The sequence below is a fragment of the Diabrotica virgifera genome, chromosome 2 (genome assembly GCF_917563875.1).
Source record: "Diabrotica virgifera virgifera chromosome 2, PGI_DIABVI_V3a".
NCBI lineage: Eukaryota > Metazoa > Arthropoda > Insecta > Coleoptera > Chrysomelidae > Diabrotica > Diabrotica virgifera.
Window position 1 is genome coordinate 68,172,658 of NC_065444.1, and position 17,669 is coordinate 68,190,326.

The following is a 17,669-nucleotide window of genomic DNA, read 5'->3' on the forward strand; positions in this document are numbered from 1 at the left end:
GTCTTCTACTTTAAAATGTATAATATATGTCTGAATTGCCAATATAAATGAGTGAGATTAAATAAATTATTAGAAGAATTTTTTTTGCTTAGCAACAACACTTTAGTTTATTTTAGTAATATTTTGTATTTTGACAACGGCACCCGATTTGGGCGTCGAAACGTTAATAAAATTATTTTTTTCATTTTAATTGTGGCTTATTTCCCATATAAATAATTAATCATAAAAATGCCACAAGGAAATAGCTTCAGAACAACATATAATATGATGTCAAAAAATCATAATTTGAAAATCGAATAACTTTTGTATTTTACATTTTTTTCTAATTCTGTAAATAAAGCAGTTTACAGGGGGGGTCAAAATATAGTGAATAACCCTGTACGTATTAAGAGGAAACAGTAGCAATCAACAGGTAGCGAAAACGCGTTCCAAGATTTCGGCTGTAATTTTGAATATTTTTTCGAGATATTTGGCACACGTATTCGTAATATAATAAAGAATGGCGGTACAGAGCCCAATTTGAAAAATATATTAATATGTGGAAATTACTCTGTAATTAAATACAATATTAAAAAACGAGCCTGTACCGCCATTAAGAAGAACAAAAAAAATACACTTTCTTCAAATAAACTTTTTTATCCGATGGCTAGATTTTGTGTCATTTTGGAAGTACTAATGAAATAAAAACTTTTAGTAGTTTCAAAATGACACAAAATCTAGGCATCGGATAAAAAAGTTTATTTAAAGAAACTGTATTTTTTTGTTCTTCTTAATGGCGGTACAGGCTCGTTTTTTTTAATATTGTATTTAATTACAGAGTAATTTCCACATATTAATATATTTTTCAAATTGGGCTCTGTACCGCCATTCTTTATTATATTACGAATACGTGTGCCAAATATCTCGAAAAATATTCAAAATTACAGCCGCAATCTTGGAACGCGTTTTCGCTATCTGTTGATCGCTACTGTTTCCTCTTAAGTGAACATTGTTTGAATTTAATTTTAACTTAAAAAACCTTCATTTGCGATTTAGATTCAGAGAAATTAGGAAAATAAAACCTTTTTTCGTGACACTGTTTGATACCATTATTTAACAACTGCGTTTGATAAATTTGGTGATAAAAATATGTAGGTAGTAAACAAAATATGCAAAAGATTAAATGCCATTTGCCACAGAAAAATCTTTGACCATCGCATCGCGTGTTACCTGTACTTTTACTTGTTGTTCTGAAGCTATTTTCTTGTGGCATTTTTGTAATTTACTATTTTTAATGGGAAATAAGCCACAATTTTACTAAAAAATTATTTTATTAACGTTTCTACGTCCAAATCGAATGCCGTTGTCAAAAAATATTTTTTGTATTTTGACAACGGCATCCGATTTGGACGTCGAAACGTTAATAAAATCATTTTTTTAGTAAAATTGTGGCTTATTTCCCATTAAAAATGCTGTACTTACTTATGGAGCGGAAACATTCACACTCACAAAATAGATAATACACAATAATCGAATGACCCAGAGAGCTATGGATCACCAAATGTTGGGTATCTCTGTGAAAGACTAAATCCTAGACGAAAAAATACGTCATCATCATCATCATCACGTAGCGCTACAACCCTTGGTGGGTCATGGCTGACTGTATAACTTTTTTTCCAATTTTTTCGGTCTTCCATCAACCTAGGGTCAAATGGAATGTACATTTCCGGAGATCTCTTTGAATGTCATCTCTCTATCGCATTCTGGGACGTCCGAGTGGCCTTTTGCCTGTAGGAATCTATTCCCATGCCAGTCTTACAAGTCTCTCATGAAGTCTGTGCACGTGGCCTGCCCAACTTAGTCGCTGTGATTTGATTTTTGGACAATATCGGCGTCATTGTAGAGTGCTTTTAATAATTCAATATTGGTTCCGATCCTATACTAGTTTGTGAAAACCTAAAAAATACATCGAAGAACAAAAATAACAGACTACATAGAAACAATCACATTGCTAACATGGAATTATTGTTCACGACACGTTGCTATATTCTCTGACAACCGATAGACAAAACGTATTGTCGAGTGGAGACCAAGACAAGAAGCACTACGAAGCAGAGGCTGCCCACCAACCAGATGGACTGATGACTTGAAGCATGTTAAGTAGAAACTGGATGCAAGCCATTCAAGATATATGAAGAGAGCTGAGAGAGATTCAGCGTCCAACCTCCAATAGTGGACGGGTACAGATTAATAATGATGAGACATAGATCTTAATCGCAGATTATTAATTTGGCGATTATATTTTTGTTTAAATTTTTAAATTATTTTTCGTAAATGTTATGCTATAGTAGTTTGGAATCTCCTAAAAAATAATTAAAAATAATTTTTTAAGAATATAAATAAATTATTAAAATTAAGACTTTGTTAATATTAAGATGACTGAGGAGTTCATTGTAGTCAAGACAATAAAAAAGGCAAAAAGCTATACACGCTTAAGAAACACATCGAAGATGTTGGAAAATAAAAAACTAACGACGTCCAAGGAGATATCGTATTACGAAAATGATACAGTAATGCAATTATATGATACACAATCTTGAATTTCCACACTTAGAAAACACTGCACTTGCTCAACAGTTTGACTGTAATTTTAATGATACAACATAAAAGAAGGACCCAATAATTTTATTCTGAATTAATACACGAAATAGACCCGTGTGCAAGACGGCGAGCCACCCGTTCTTTTGTTGTGCTTTGATTTTATCGAGAATATTTAGATTCCAGTGACACTAGTAGAAGAAGTTTTTTGTTAAAGCGAGCGAATGACTAATTTATAATTAAGGTTCTAGATTACCTACTACTTAGGTGATAGAAATAAAAGTAGACTTACTCACAATCAGTTTAACATTAACTAAGACGATCTGTTTCGCATAATACAATTTCCTATGCACTTTCAGGTCTCCGCAGCAAATAATCTCAACAAAGGCAACTAAACGCTACAAATGCTACAAAAAGATGGAACTGCCAGAACTAGGGTAGATTAAATTTAAAAATAAATTCTGATAAAAATATGTTACTGAACTATCTACAGCGATAATTCTTCTTCTTTTTTTTTTGTTTTTATGGCTTCCACGTCGTGATAATAGTTGTAGTTCATTTGGTGGTGACCACGAAGAAGTAAGATTCGAAACCAACTAGGGACCACTTACTTGTGTCAAATAACTTTGTAAAAAAAAACAATTAATAAGGGATTATGTTGGAAAAATTAGATAAAAGTATTGAGCACCGTGAATTATAAATTTGATTTATTAAATGGAAGAAATTTTATCACGATTCTGCTGACTGATTCTTCAGTAAGTATATTTGAAAATGAATATAATATATAGTAATTGGTGAATTATGATTCATATAAATGAAATTTGTGTATAGGTTAAAGTCCAAAATGATCCTTATGGGGTATTCAAAATAATTATGTATTATTATGCTCTGTATTTTCTCTCTGTTATGAGATTGAACAGCATCTCATTAATTCGATTAATTAATTAATTATTTTAATTGCTACTCATGAAAACCAAACCAAATTTAATAAAACTTTAGAATAAAAAATATTCTCAGGGCTAATTGATTTTAATGTATTACCTTTAGTTTGTGGCTTCTAGTATTTCTCGTTGCTTACTTTATCCAGGACAAAACAGGGAAAATAAATATACTCAAAATCGTATAAATTGTATAACTATTATTTATTTATATACTATATTATAAATATCAGATTCAAAATGTATGCTAAACTTTATTCTGTTGTAAAAATTTCTTATCTAATAAAAAAACTTTAATTCTACTATCTCCATTTTTTGAACCAAAATTCATTCAAATGATTCGGTAGACTGTTCTTATAGGCTATTGATTATGTACTGTAGAAAGGAACTACAACGTTAACTGGGTTTTATTATTTCATATGGTCAATGAATCTCTATATATGAAAAAACCGCGGAGTGCTACCATTTAAAGGGGTGCGTTTTTGAGAAATGGGTGAATTAGTCCCTGGGCACAGGTTACATTAGGGTTAGTTCTATGCACTTTTGGTACAAACACGTCTACATAAAAATTGTTTCTGGTTAAATTTCCTATCTAAATATAACTTTTTAAAGTCAAAGATACTTTTTTTTACAAGCATATGTTCAAAAGAAAAAGCACAAAGAAACCCAAAAGAAAGAAATTTTGTTTTTTGTCCCATAACTTTTGTCCACGGGGATATAGGTATAGACATTGCTTCACAGAAAAAAAACATACGTATTTTATCTTTAAAATGATGTTTGGTATAGGTCATTAGGATTTACAGTTTTCGAAATATGATTTTTTAAAATTCGCCACTCACAGCAATTTTGGGCAATTTTCCTTGTTATTTGGCAAATATTGTTCTGTAATTTTTTCTACGTAACTTTAGGCATATGCAATGGTACATTTAAGAGGAATAGAAATCATTTACCTTTAAAATGGTCTACTGTATAATGTTGTACGACTTCTTTTAAAGAGGTTATCTTTTTCAAGATTTTATACTTTTAATGAGTTTTTATATTTTTTACGATTATTTTTTAAATTTCCCACTATAATTTTTTTTCTGCATTTAGGTACATATTATACAATAAAGAAAGTTTATTCTGTTTACTTTAAAATGGTGTATTATAAAAAATTCTAGGATTATTTTTGAATAAGATATGCTTTTTCAAAATGTAATAAGTACTTGCAACGATTTTTGATTTTAGGATTATTTTTTAAATTTCGCATTATAACTTTTTTATGTGATTGTGTAGTATGATCGAATCTTATTTTTTATAGGTAATACTTTGAATCCACTTGACTCGGCCGGACAAACTTCAAAATATGGATTAATTCCAATATTTACTGTCAAAGTTCCTGCACCACAAGCTTTGCTTGAAAAAATAGCATGTAAATGTACCAAAGGATGTACAAAAAACTGCGGTTGTAGGAAGATAGGAATTAGTTGTTCAATATTCTACAAAGGATGCATGTGCATGGGTACTAATTGTGGGAACTCTAAGATAACTGAGGTGTCAGAGGAAGATATTAAAGCTAATGCTAACGAAGAAATGGACTTTGATTTTGAAATTTTTTTAAATTTTAACGTTTAAATAATTTTAACTAAAGTGATATTTTCTAAGACTAATGTTTATGTAATTTTTGTAAAAGAAATAATTTTAAATAATACAGGTAAAAAAATATCAAAGAATCACTCGGTTTCCATTATTTAAATAGAGATGATACACCACTTTAAAGAAGAGAAAGTAAGCCCTATTTATTGAGCAATATATGGTATATTCATGTACAAGAAAAAAAAAGTTAGAATGACAAATTTAAAAAATAATCCTAAAATCAAAAAGCGTTGCAAGTACTTATTACATTTTGAAAAATATTATCTTATTCAAAAATAATCGTAAAAAATGTAAAAAATAATATTTTTTTATATTAGGTATTATATAATATATAATATAATATTATATTATGTATACTATATATAATATAATATTATATAATATATAATAATATTATTTTATTTTTATATTATAATATAAAAAATCGTTAAAAGTATTAAAACTTGAAAAACCACAATCCCTTTAAAAAAAGTCGTACAACGTTATACAGTAGACCGTTTTAAAGGTAATTGATTTCTATTCATATTACGTGTACCATTGCATATACCTAAATTACGTAGAAAAAAGTTACAGAACAATATTTGCGAAATAACAAGGAAAATTGCCCAAAATTGCTGTGAGTGGAGAATTTTGAAAAATCATATTTCGAAAACTATTAATCCTAATTACCTCTACTAAACAGCATTTTAAAGAAGAAATATGTAGATTTTTTTTCTGTAAAGCAATGTCTATACCTATATCCTCGTGGACAAAAGTTATGGGACAAAAAATAAAATTTCTTCCTTTTGGGTTACTTTGTGCTTTTTCTTTTGAATATATTTTTGCAAAAAAAGTATCATTGACTGTAAAAAGTGATATTTAGATAGAAAATTTAACCAGGAACAATTTTTATGTAGATATGCTTGTACCAAAAGTGCATAGAACTCACCCTAATGTAACCTGTGCCCAGGGACTAATTCAACCATTTCTCAAAAACGCACCCCTCTAAATGGTAGCACTCCGCGGTTTTTTCATATATAGATGTCCATTGACCACATGAAATAATAAAACCCCGTTAACGTTGTAGTTCCTTTTAGCTATCTTATTTTGAATATAATCAATAGCCTATTACTATTATATAAAAAAAAACAAAATTTAATTTTCACTTTTTAAATAGATTTCTTATATCTTCTATGAATTTATTAATGAATAAATTATGCTGTAAAACTGTTAAGTTGACAAAAAACAAATATGGTATGTAATATAAAACAACTCGACAACGACTAACCTTCTCTATTAAAAAAAAAAATGAATGGGTTGCATGTGTGAGTCCATACTATTGTAGTAAAGAAAAGAGAGACGTTCTCACAAACAATTTATTTTACAACTGACGACCGGTTTCGCTGTCTACAATATTCACAGCATCTTCAGGTCACGGTAAAAGTAAAAGTAAAATTAAATGCTACAAATAACAAAAAACCAGAGTTAGTTAAGTGGTCTGGTTGAAATCAAAGGGTAATGATCAAGCCAATATTAAAGTATATATATTTATGCATATATATAAATACTAACATGTACGTAAATATGGTTTACAACCCTCACACTCACATACATGCACGCATTCAAATGTAGTGGCAACAAAAGTATGTTAAGTGTAAGTATAAAATATACACTTACTTTCCGGTATAAGGGAAGAATATAGTAGTATTCAATATCATACTTTTTCTCTATATTTATTATGCTAAAGGGAGAGATGGTAGAGGGACAGATTTGAATGTAATGCATTAACAAAACAAAATAATTGTCAGGATCTTGAGGGGATTAGTGAGGAAACACGACATTAAACCGTGAAACCAAAAAAAAAATTGTTAGTTATATATAAAGTAATGTTATTTTCATATTTTTAATTAATAGTGTATATTTTAATTTAGTTGGGATTATTAGATGTTGTTCTATTTTCTTTTCTATTTTCTTTACTTCTTCTCATGGACTGTGTTGTCGTCGGTTCTCCCACAACGTGATCCTCTGATGCTGTGACTGTCCTTCTCCTTCAAACTGTTTCACAAACAAAAACAGCACTCGCTCGAATTCTCTCCTCAATTAAATCTCTGACTCGATATAAACAATATCAATCTTTATAATTCCAAGATTTCTTCTCTCAACTCGATATCTCGTGTAAGTTTATATAAACCGGCTACTCGTTCCAGACAGAAACTGGAATCTATTCGGACACAAGGAGTTTGTACTTCTCGACTTTATCACGATTTCGTCTCAAACACGAATCTGCTTCCACGGTCACCAAATTAACCACTTTGCACAAAAATACTACTTTCGAACTGGACTGGTTGCTTCCGATATTCTTTACACAGTGAATTTTCCCTCATCAATCCGAAAATCAACCACTCTATTCTCCCTCCATCGGTCTCCTCGCCAATCACAAGCATTCTCCATATATCATATTCCTACTTTTTTTTCTTAAGAACAAATAGTATTGTATTCAAATTGTATGTCTTGTCCATTTCCAGGAGATATTAAAATTATAAAATATTATAAAAACCCTCTATTCTAAACTAAACAAAATTGTTTACCATCGTTTCTTTCTAGGAAACCATTTAGAAACATGGTCTATTGTCCATTCCAAAGCGGCACATTAACTTTCTAAAACTACCGTTTTCTAGTTCATTGTTTTGAAATGTATTAATCCGTTTGTAAAAATTTTACCACTAGACTTTGACTCTTTCACGAAACACTGCTTACGGCAAAATTATTTTATTTACAAATTTTGATCATATACAGGGCGATGAAAATTTACGATCTCGTGGTCTTTGACATAAAACTAATTCCTTAAATTTTCCCCATAAAAATTATATAACAGTATGTATTATGATTTATTCTCGATTAGGCCACATTCACAGTAAGGGTGGTCCACCAACTTCAGTTTAAAAGGATGTTGATTTGTTAAAGATATATCTGTTCGCATTCGTATAATAGTTGTAATGGGTCTCCTATTTTATACAAAAATTTTATGAACCTTACGTTATTATGGAAAATATTTTGTACTCTGTAATATTGATAAGATTTGTTACTAATTAAAGTTTTTCTGCATAAGTGTTTTTGAATTTGTTTTTAATTTTATTCTTAATGATGGGTAACGCGTTTTAGAAATGTAATTTCATATTCAAATCAACTTTCAAGATATCTCCCTATTTTGACCAGTGTGTCAGTTTGTATGTTGCGCGATATATCGAAATGACCATAATGAGATAAGTATTTCAAACCCGTTTTAATTTACTGATGTAATCAATCTTTTATTTTAAGACACCAATAATCTGCTGGAGCAGAAACATTTATGTTATTAAGTTTACAAAACCTCTAAGAGAATCAAAGAAGATAATAAATAACTGTATTAATATAATGTGTGTTAATGGAAAAATTATATGTTCGATACATGTTTAGTCATGTTTTCTGCTTTGTATATGAAGGGTATAATATTTTTCAACTTATTATGATTGGTAAAATCGAAGGACGCAGAGGAATTGATAAAAGGCAGGCCTGTTGGTTGAACAATATCAGGGAGTGGATATGAATAAAGAAAGCAGAACAACTATTTAGAATAGCTCGAGACAGAAACAGTTTCGCCATGTTAATCGCCAACGTCAAGGGGACTTGATAGGGCACGTTAAGAAGATATGAAGGGTCAGGGGAAAGAACGATGAATGTCTATCTGGAAGCATTTTCGGTAAAATGAGAAACAAAGTTACATATCGATATCTAAACTCCAAAACCTTTCAACTCTTTTTGTTCATTTTTCATATTTTGGTCTTTTTTATGTATTAGAACTCCTGCAACCTTTTTGTAATGCATTCTGCATGGAGTTAAGACGTTTGAAAGTAACGATATTCATTAATTTTCCCCCTTGCGGCCAATCTTTTGACGTGTTTTTAAGACGATTCTCAGCTCTCATCGTTATTTCCCCTTGGCCATTCACAGGTTGATAGTATTCTCTCTAAGCTAACAGATTGCACAAAAATAGCAAAATGACCAAAAATTGACATTCAACGTCATATGATCAGGTAGTCTACATATCTCCACCATACTGTGGGTTGTTTTTCATGTTTGTGTAATGTGTTGTGTGAGATAATGATGAGCCCATAGCTAATCCGAAATTTTGTTTATAGAAGTTATTATCTGGATCAAAATAATACAGATAACACTTGTGTTATCTGTGCAAAGTGTTGGCAGCTGCATGATATTATAGCTGATACATTCAGTTTGGTTTTTGTTGTCAATGTCTCATCCCTTTCTAGTTTGCCTCTTATTATTTTTAAAGTTTTCTCCAGTGGTACATTGGTAACTATTAGTACTATAAGACCATGCAGAAAGCAATACTACTCTTAACGTTCGGATGCGTAATTTCGGATTTATACTCAGCCATTGCCATTGCTGCTGCCGCTGCCGGAAATATTGCCCAAAATACATCACATCAGTTCCTCGCCAATATCCTCACAACTCATTTACGGAACGACTCTGAAGAATGGAATGTGACGACAGCATCGTTTTGCTCCCTTACTCACTTTCCGCTTTGCTCGCAGCAAGTCAGAGAGAGAGTAGTTGAATGTGAATACTCACTCGCGCTCGCGCTTGACTTCCATCTCTAATACCGACTTTTAGGGAGCGCCGTGCAATGGCAGTGGCATGAGCAGCGGCAGCGTGAGTGAGGTATTTAGGTACACATTCACGCTGCCCACTTCCCTGCCCAATTCCCTGTCCAACAGGACTGAGTGTAAATGCGGTATAAGAATATTTTTAAGAGATACTTCGGCGTACCAAGTCACCTAGGGCTCGATAGCATGGAAAGAGTCCCACCAGAGTACAATTGTTTTGATACTGTAGGTATCTACACTCAACGAAAAAGGTACGTAATATCAATAAAAATGTTAATTCAGACAACAAACGCAATACTTAAAATTTGTCCAATTCTTGGTTTTATTGGGACAACAAAACGATGTTCATCAATTCATTATTTTCGTTCGTTGAGACAATGTATTACGTTTATTGAATGGATGAACATCCATTATGTATACCATAATATCACTTTATTGGTATTACGAACTCTGTTCACTGACTCAACGAACACTATTTATTGATATTACGAACTCTGTTCACTGAGTCAACAGCACTATTTATTGAAACAACAACGTCGTTAATTGACCGACGAAGATTATTCGTTGTGTCAATAACAGTGTTATTGCTCCTAACGTATTTCGTTTATTTCTACAATTATTTCCGTTTATTGTTACAATTAATTCCGTTCATTCCCACAATAAATACGGTTTTTCTTACGAGCAATTCTATTCATTCTTACAAACAGTTTGACAAACTGTACAAACGTTTTTGAAAAATTTAAATGCAGAATAAAACATTACATTATTACCTAGGGCAGAAAGTCGCTTAGAATAAACAAAAAGTTTCTGTTGAATGGTATGCCTGTTTGAAATTAAAAATCATACTAAATTTTCTCTTTTTCACCCCTGTGACTTATTAACATAATCATTATAGAGGTTCTCAGGGACTTCATACCCTCGATAATACTATAATATTTTATTTTGCATTTAAATTTTCAAAAATAATAATTAGTATTATCAGGATTGGAAAAAAAGGAATACATTTAAAAAGAATTCGGCCGAAATTTCACGATAATAGACACACAAAAACTTCTTTCTACTACGGACTACACTTGAAAACGAAATGCAATTATTATTCGGCACTTCGATAACACAGCCGTTAACTTTCAAATGTCAAGCAAAACATTTATTGTCTCAACAACTACCGATTATTGTCACAATGAACGCATTTATTGTGGGTATTAAATGCAGTAGTAGATTGATTAATGTATTCGTTGTCACAACAATCAATTTACATCTATTGAATAATCATATATTACTCTATATTAACAACATTTGTACATTGTTTTAATGAAATCTGTACGTTGTCACGATAAACCAAGGTAATTGCTTGTCATCTACGAAATCAAGAACGTGAGTTGTTGCCCGAATTAACAGTATTTATTAAATATACGAAACTAAGTTATTGGCTGAATAAATTGAGTGTTATTGATTAATGTACTCTAGTTATTCTCACAGTTATTATTCAATCATTGTGACAATAACCAAATACATGCGTCAATGTCTAAAAGTTCGTTGAAACAACAAAAAAATTGTTGTGACAACGAAATACTATTCAGTAATCACTGTTAATCAATATTACGAACTAAATTTTTTTGAGTGTAGAGTGAGCGAATTTTTCCCTAAGAGGGAGTGTGGGCCGTATGGCTAAATCTAAAATACTATTTGTAGGAATACTACCAGCTGACAAGCCAACGTAACTGTACTTATTAACGCCAAACTTATAAACGCCAAACGCTTGCTCTTATTTCCCATAAAACGAATTCGGAATTCCGCATAATCGATCAGTTTCTATTTCCATACACAACTTAGTAACCTGTACACTTTAAAATATTGGTATTGATGCCGTTACACAAACTAGGGTGTAACAAAGGACACTAAGGTGTCCAAGAAAGCAAAAGTATTAAGGCCAAATACTAACAACATAGGCAATAAAAATATTTACAGAATAAAAAACAAAGCTGGAAACATACTAGGGATGTCGTCGGTAGCGAAAAAGGCTGTTTATTATGGCAAAGTTGCTACAACGCTGTTCAGAAGGCTAAGTCCATCACAGATGGATACAGTCGCTATTAATATCCATTTATGATGCCAAGATCTGTCGTAGATGTGACAAATGGCCGGTTATTGAAGAGTTTGCAGGTTAATAATTGATAAGACATATTTTAGGCGAAACGTTCAGATTGTGAAAAAACGTTCAAAGAACTAGATCAGAGGCCCAACTTGAGGGCTTTTAGAGTACTGCGGCTCTAGAGAGGCCGGTGAGCAGATTGAACACTGAACTGACTGGACTGAAAATCGTCTCCTTTAATAGATTTGATTTCAGCCTTCTGTATCGGCGATTAATGCGGCGTCGTCTGCATAACATAATATTTGGATTTCTTTGTTCCCCATTCTGTAACCATGACGTTTCGTCCATTATTCTACTAAAGAGCAGTGGGCTTAACGAGTCACCTTGTCTGACTCAGCTTTGTACTGGTATAAACTGCGTTAGTTTTCCATTTATCTTTGCCTGTATTCGATTATGAAAGTAGATGTTTTCGATGGTTTGTATAATATTGATTGGTATGTTTCTTCTATACAGTAAATGTAAGACGTCTTCGACTTGGATGCAATCGAAAGCCTTTGTCAGGTCTATAAAACATAGATATGCTGGTTTATTGTACTCAATGGCCTTTTCTGTGATTTGTCTCAGTACAAATACGGCGTCTACGCAGGATCTTCCGAATCTGAATCTCTGTTGTTCATCTGATAAAGTTGTTAGTTAATTGATTTTGTTGGTTAGGACTTTTGTGGTTAGCTTAAGTGAGATGTTTAGTAGATTTATACCTCTATAATTGTTGGGGTCTTCTTTGTCTCCTTTCTTGAACATTGGTATCATTATGCTTTTCTATAAGTTTTGTCATCTCTAGGTTTATATCTCCAAATGTATATGTATATGTGTTAATCTCCAAAGATTAACACACATCTTCAATACAACAGCCAAAAAATATAATATGATAATATCAGCAGAAAAACCAAATATATGACAATATCTACATACACGGCGTATATCATTGACATACACGGCGGAGACAAGACCTGACACATCTAAAACGAGACGACTACTAGAAACAACAGAGATGAAAATACTCCGACCAATATCAGGGAAAAGTCTGTAGGATAGGGAGAGAAGCGAAGACATAAGAAAATCGTGCAATGTAGAAGACATAAATGGATGGGTGACAAAACGGAAACAGGAGTGGAACGAACACATTAGTAGAATGGCAGAGGATAGGATAGTACGAATAGCACGAGATAAGTCACCAAATGGACGAAGGAGTATTGACAGACCCAGAAAAAGATGGTGCGATAACGTAAATAATTTTGGAGGCTAATATTGAAGAAGAAACAGGCTCTAAAGCCTACATACAAGAAGGAAGAAGGAGAAGATGATTTCAGCCAATCAAAGAATCAAAATTCGAGACGGGCAAATGCGCATCGGGATATGCGTACTGGTCCACGGACTTAGGCATCAGATGATAGGAATAGAACTGAAATTCTCAAGCATGTCTAATTCTTTTATCGCGAAATATGTGAGAGCACCAACGAAATATATAAAGAGCCTCTGCTTAAAATCACAACCCAGGTATCAGAATAAATGCCAGAAATAACACATACTAAGTCAAAATGGCACTCAGAAATAAAAAATAACAAAATTACAAAATAGTAAATATCCATTTACCAAGGAATGCATGGGCATGAAATTCGGTTGGGCAGAAATAACCAGATATGTGTGCTCCAACGTCGCACTGCCCTCCAGCTTAGGCAATGTTTGGTAAATTAAACTATGTATTTAAATCAGACCTAAACATTTGCCACAAAAGGAAAATCTTTGACAAGTGTAGGTAACTTTGTATGTTTACAAACAATTCTTACAAACATTCGAAACTCCAGCAGATGGCATGCTTCAGCAGTAACTCTGGGCACCAGGTGCTAAGGGTGTCAGTGCTCATAACATATTTGTGTTCAGCGACTCCAAAAACCTCCGAGTACTCTGCATCAATTTGGTGCTGAAAACCACTGAAACTCCAGATAACGTGCCTTAGCAATAACCATGGGCACCAGGTGCTCCAGAAGTCGTTTCTGATGGCGTATTCTTGTTCAGTGACACCAAAATATCCCGAGTAACAAATATGGCCCTTAATATACTAATTTTGCGGTGCCGCCCAAAATCCCGACAGCCAAAATCCCGACAGCCAAAATCACGACGGCCAAAATACCGACACGCCAGAATCCCGACACACCAGAATCCCGACAGGCCAAAATCCCGACATGCAACAATCCTCGCCTAAGTAAAAATTCCCACTTTGGTTTAATACTTTTGATACAAAATATTTTGTTTAGTAACAAAAAATAAAAAACAGATGGCCATAAACAAAAAACAAGAAATAAATGTAATTATGTTAAAAAGAAACTTATCAAACCTGTCGGGATTCTGGCCTGTCGGGATTTTGGCTGTCGGGATTTTGGGGTAGACCCCTAATTTTGATACTGTTGATGCACTTTTGGATTCATTTTTGCAATTGAAATGGAATTATGCACTTCCACCAATTTTTCTATTGTAGACTTTTTTCTTGACGTCATTCTAATGCAATGCAAAAAGTTTTAGGTCGATAGGTGCTGTATTTAAAAATCGATTTATTTTTTTTCTAAACGCCTTGGTACTTACTTACTTTCCGTGTCCGGAACACCAACAACTTTAAATTCTGTATTTCCAATGGTTGGCCACATAGATGGCCCTGTCATTTGCTATAATTAAGTCTTGCTGTGTGCAGGTCTCTCTCATCTCTGTGCATGATAGTAGATGCCGGCTGGTCTGAACCGCGCCACAGTCGCAGGTATCGTCCTCCTGGTATCCCCATTTTTTCAGGTTACTAGCACAACGTGAAACGCCGGTTCTTAGTCTGTTTAGCGCTTTCCAAGTCGGATACGGTAAATTGTGTCCAGCAGCCATTTCCTCCGAGGGAGGAAAATGTGTCGCGGTAGCTGACGCTTGCCATAGGTGTATTCGGCGCGTCTCTGGCGCTTCGGGGATGGATCTTGATGTTTTCAGGAAGCTTTTCCGAGATTTTAGTCTGCTTGGCTGAGTTTGGTGGTCATATAAGGGGTGTCTTCGGTCCGTCTCCTGCTTTTTCTGTTCTACCTCTGACGTGACCTTCCTCCTGATAGGTGGTGGAGCAATTCCAGCAATGGGGTATACCTCTTCGATAGGTGTCGGTTTCAGGCAACCCGATATTATACGGACCGTTTCATTTAGAGCCACGTCGACGTTCTTTGCGTGAGCAGAGTTTGACCATACTGGTGCTCCAAACTCCGCGGCCGAAAAACATAATGCCAAGGCAGAAGTGCGGAGAGTGTGTGGTTGTGCTCCCCATTTTGTATTAGTTAGCTTGCGGATGATATTATTTCTGGCACTTACTTTCTTCTTGACATCTTGACAGTGGTATCGGTAAGACAGAGTTCTATCCAGACGGACGCCAAGGTATTTTGGCGTCTTGTTGTGTTCCAGCATCTGACCACGCCATTCCACCTCCAGCGACCTTCGGGCATGCTTGTTTCCCAGGTGGAAAGCACATACCTGGGTTTTTGTGGGATTGGGTTTTAGATGGTTTTTATCATAGTATAGAGCTAAGTCTCCCAGGGCATCTGTCAGTTTCACTTCGACTTCATTGAAGGTTCTTCCCTGAGCTGCCACCGCTGTATCATCAGCGTAAATAAATTGCCTTGTTTGTTGGTGTATGGGTTGGTCGTTGGTGTATATGTTGTATAGAATCGGCGCGAGGACACTTCCCTGTGGTAGCCCATTTTTTTGGTCCCTCCACCGACTGTTCTTGGACTGGAGCGTTACGTAGAAGCGTCTATTCTGGAGGAGACATTTCACTAACCTTGTTAGTCGGAAATCCTTTGTAGTTTCGTAGAGTTTTGCGAGTAGCCGTTGATGGTTAACTGTATCATAGGCGGCAGTTAGGTCTATGAACGCTACTCCTATTATTTCCTTCCGTTCAAAACCATCTTCAATATGTTGGGTGAGATTAAGAATTTGACTGCAGCAGCACTTTCCGGACCTGAATCCTGCTTGTTCTGGAATAATTTTAGTCTCCACATATTCTGCGATCCGGTTCAGTATCATTCTTTCAAAGGCCTTGAAAAGGTGGCACAAGAGAGATACAGGTCTAAAACTCTTTGTATCCGCCGGATCCTTCCCTGGTTTTAAGAGGGCTACCACTCTAGCTTTTCTCCAGATTTTGGGGATTTGTAATGTACGGATGCAGCAATTCATCATTTTTACGAGCCACTCTACGGTTTTTAGTCCAAAGTTCTTTATTTGCTCTGTTCGTATGTCGTCCAGGCCAGCCGCTTTATTATCTTTCATTTGATGGATCGCGCCTCTCATCTCCTCAAGACAAAAAGAGGTACCTAGAACATCTCTTTCTTCGTCGATATTCCGTTGAGCTCTCACCTTGTTCTTTCTTGATGTCGTCTTACCGTTCATTAGAAGATGATGGGCTATCTGATCGGGTGTGACTTCTGTCATGTTGACTGCCGGAGCAGCGGGATCGTTGCCAAGATTCCGAATCAGCTTCCAGGCACGTCTGCTGTTTTGTTTCATGTCCAGACTCGTGACCAGCTTGCACCACCTTTCCGTTCTGTTGGCGGATATCGCATGTAACATTTCCTCCCCAGCCTGTATTGTCGCTTCCGAGAAAGGGTCTTCTTCATATAGCTGTTCGTATCTTTTAAGTAGGGGTTTAGATTCTTCATTGAACCCCGCTATGTACTCAGTTCGACAACCTCTAGGGATAAATTTCCGTGATACTTGCTTTACGATTTCTACAAATTTATCGTATGAATCAGGGCAAGGTTCTAGCTGGGAAACTTCTTGATCCAATGTTTCAGAGAATTTTTCCCATTTTGCTTCAGTAAAGTTGAACCTTCTCTTGAAAGGAACAATTTCGTATCTGATTGCCGCGTTGGAAAGACAAATTATTGGTCTGTTCTGTATCTTTGGGAGGGCGCTTCCAACGATTTTTGTCACCTGGTCTCCAATTCTGTCGCTGACAAATATATTGTCTGGGTTGTAACCTCTGCGCCATCTTCCGCTGTTGAACGACGCAGGCTGCTTTGGATCGTGAATAAGTTAACGCCCTGGTCTAGAAGATATATTGAGGCGTCTATAAGCCAAGGGGTATAAGTGCAATTTTGTTCAAGTTGGGGATAAGTACAGTAATAGATAGTTAATACCCATTTTAATGTTGTGGCCAAAGAACACACGTGAATTTAAAACCAATACTGACATCTATAGGTTAACTTCAGTTAACTCCTGAAAATAGTATGTTTATCATTTGGCAGCCATTGGATATAAGTACGCTTATATGCCATGGCCTCCAAACAAGTGTTAGTTATATCGTTTGGCAGTCAACTCGTTAATACCTGTTAGATTAGTGGTACAATGTGTTAAAATTCAAACCAAACCCTTCTTTCAGTGCGTCATTAATTTTGACGTCATATAGGATTTTAAGAATGTCGCGAATCATTGCATCATATTTTAGTTAATGCGAGTTGACACGGTCCAAGTGTACTTGGAAAAAGAAAGAAAAACTGTAAGAGACATTTTTGTACCAGAACACTCGGTAGAGATGAAGCCCAGTTCAAAATTTATGGATGTTAGAATGAAAGACTTTTTTGTTGATTTTTGGTAATTTTTTTGGTACTTTTTTAGGATTTTGTTAATCTACATACACTTCGGCAGATTCGACATAAAGGGAATATGAACCATGCAGTGGCTTAACTTTTACAGAAATTTGTCTTACCA